This window comes from Trichosurus vulpecula, chromosome 4 (genome assembly GCF_011100635.1).
Source record: "Trichosurus vulpecula isolate mTriVul1 chromosome 4, mTriVul1.pri, whole genome shotgun sequence".
Lineage (NCBI taxonomy): Eukaryota > Metazoa > Chordata > Mammalia > Diprotodontia > Phalangeridae > Trichosurus > Trichosurus vulpecula.
The window spans coordinates 221358085-221361100 of NC_050576.1; the positions used below are offsets into that span (position 1 = coordinate 221358085).

The 3016-nt window shown below is 39.7% G+C and overlaps 1 pseudogene; it reads right to left on the reverse strand.

Annotated features, from left to right (window-relative positions):
• Window positions 1-1982: 1982 nt before the first annotated feature.
• LOC118847866 lies at window positions 1983-2759 on the reverse strand (annotated as a pseudogene).
• Window positions 2760-3016: the final 257 nt, after the last annotated feature.

Here is a 3016-nt window from a genome sequence, read left to right on the forward strand (position 1 = left end):
ACAATTCATATTCCACAAAACTGACCAAAATAAATTTTCCTAAGGCACAAGTTTGATCATGCCACTATCTTCTTCAAAATTTCTAGTGGGTCCATAATGCCTCCAGAATAAAATACAAGATTAGGTTGGCAATTGGAGGCCCTCCCCCCCCATAGATGGCACTGCGAGAAAGGCTTTGGCTGAATAGGGGAAAGAGTAGCCTCTCATTCTTTGAAATTTGAGGGTTTTAACTCAAAATGTAGCCATTCTTCCTAGATCATATCTCTCTCTTCTCCCTGAGGGCCAGGGAGGCATAATCTTTCCTTGGTCCATGACTATTTCTCATTCTAGAGAATGAAAACTTCATTGAAATGCCTACCACTCTAAGCCTCTGGATTCTTGCTTCCTCATGGCTCCATGTCTGTCCTGGAGCTAAATAGCCCTGAGTCATGTGGTTTGTCTATTTCTGCTATTTAGGAGCTTGTAAGAGTTGTTAACAAAATAAAAACTATAAGATTCTCTCTCCTTTGACTGAGCCTTAGGTGGAAAGGGCCCACTCCCAAAAGTCAAAGAAGATACATCTTCTCTTGATTTTTTGTCTCTGTACTATAAGTTCTTTCCTGGTTTCCTCCACTGTGATCACTAAATGAGCTAACAGACTTGGATTACAAGGCAGTTATGCTCAATCAGTTTTATGTGTGACCTTTATAAACTCTGCAGATTTTAATTCTAGTTTCTATTCTCACTGTCAAGTCAGGTTCCCAGAAGGCTGTCTACTATCCCCCTTCAGAATTCTAGGGGTAGCCCTGATGAGACAATGAGGGTTTTCTAATGCTTTGAGCCCCAAGTCTTTTTTTAGGTAATTAATTTTTTAAATAATATTTTATTTTTGTCCCCAATTACATGTAAAAACATTTTTTAACATTCATTTAACAGTCCTTTGAGCCCCTATTCTGATGTTCAGTTACCACTGCTCTTTAGGTGATCTCAAAGAACAATGGCAGTCAACAGTTTCAACCCCTTTCCATCAGTTTTTTTTCTTCCTAATGATTGGAGGCTGTGACCAAGCTTGCAATGACCAGACCCTACTCTCTGAGTTTGTGTCTTGAAACACTTGCAAGAGGATCCTTTTTCCCTGTATCTAAGTTGCTATACTTGCTTCTTTCCAAACCTGGGCTCCCCCTGAACTTTGGACTCCACCTCTTCCACTCTGCCTCATCCCAATGCCCCATGTATCTATGCAGAAAATTCCATAAGAATCTCTTTACTACATCAGGGAGAAACAAAGTTGTCTGTCCAGAACTACAGGTGTCAGAATTCAAACAGGCTTCAGAGCCATCTGTCTGCAGGGAATATCTGAATACCCAGTAGAATTCCTCTCTATGGTTTTTGGATTTTGCGGTCCTTTACAAAATCAACTGGGGTACACTTGGTATCTGGAATTATGTGACATAGCAACAAAATAAATAGAAGCACTTAACAGAGGAAGGGTAATTAATCCAATGTCCTAAGTAATTGCCTTAAGGTACCTCCCACAGCAAATGCAAACTCCTACAAGACTCTCTCCCATGGTGGGGAGAAAATTATGCTGTCTATTCAGAATTCATAGTTACTCAAAATTCTCATTAGTAGGCTTCACAGCCTTTCTCTATTGCAAGAAAAGTCTGAATACCCTGTTATAATAATAAAAGTCACACCACACACACAAAACTACAAGAGAACGAAACCATTTACCTTTTACAGCTATGGCAAAGTAGAGAATTCTTTTTTGGGGGGGGGGTGCCTAGGCAATCAGGGGTAAGTGACTTGCCCAGGGTCACACAGCTAGTAAGTGTCAAGTATCTGAGGCTGGATTGGAACTCAGATCCTTCTGACTCCAGTCTGATGCGCTATCCATTGTGCTACCTAGGTGTCCCTAAGTAGAAAATTCTTTTTTTTTTTTCAATTTCGCCACAGGCATTTTTATTAACAGATCGTTAGAAAAATAATCATGGTAGAAATCTTTAGTTCATTCTTCTAATAAGCCTGTTGATCTTGTCTTCCCTGCTACCAGCATCTCCACCTTCCACAAAATGTGTAGTCTTTTTCTTCATTCCACCTCGTGGAGAAGATAATTTGAAGGGCCACAGGAAGTTGTTGGCAGCTTTGAAGTGCTTGCCAACAGTGTAGATCTCATGGATCAAATCCTCCATGCAGATAATTCCATATTTACCAAGAGATTTTGCAATAAGGGCATTATCCGTCAGGGCAATCCTCTGTTTCTTGATCTTGCCATAATCACGTTTGTAAATCAAGTCATTCACAGACTTCAGGTTTGGGTAACCCCATGCAATGTATGGTTCCACAATCCTCAGCCTGTTAATAGAAGCCTTGTTAAGTTTAACAAAAGTGCCATTGAAGATTTGGCGAAGAAGAAGAAGTTGCAATACTTATTGGACCTTTGGGCTAACACCATTGATACCTCTGATTCTGATCACAAAAGCTAACTTGGGTTCAGCAGGTACATAGTAGTTGCCAGCTTTGTGTGCCATTCTAGCCAGCCAGATTTCACTCCTGTACATCTGCCTGCACTCCTTATGGTAGGCTTTAGCTTTTTCATAGATAACTTTTCTCCATATTTTATGGAGCTTTTTAATAGCCATCTTCTTCTTCAAGCATTTGGCCTTCAGTATCACAAAAGCCTTTCGCTTTTTCAGAAGGGATTCTGGAATGGATAGTAGCTTCTTCTTTTCTTCTATGCCCGCCATGATTCCTGTCGAAAAAATTGCTAAGTAGAAAATTCTTAACCAAGGAAGGAACAAATCACAAAAGATGATCACAAATGGTAAACAGGCAATTTTGATTTCATAAAACTGAAAAGCATTTTTCCCAGATAAAATAAATACACTTAAGATATGAAAAGAATCAGTCAAGGGGGGAGAATTCTTTGCATCAAATACCTCTGATTAGGGGGTTTTATATTCAAGATATGTAGTGAACTAAGGAAGGGAATAAGCATTTACATTGTGCCTACTTTATGTCAGGCACTGTGCTAAGT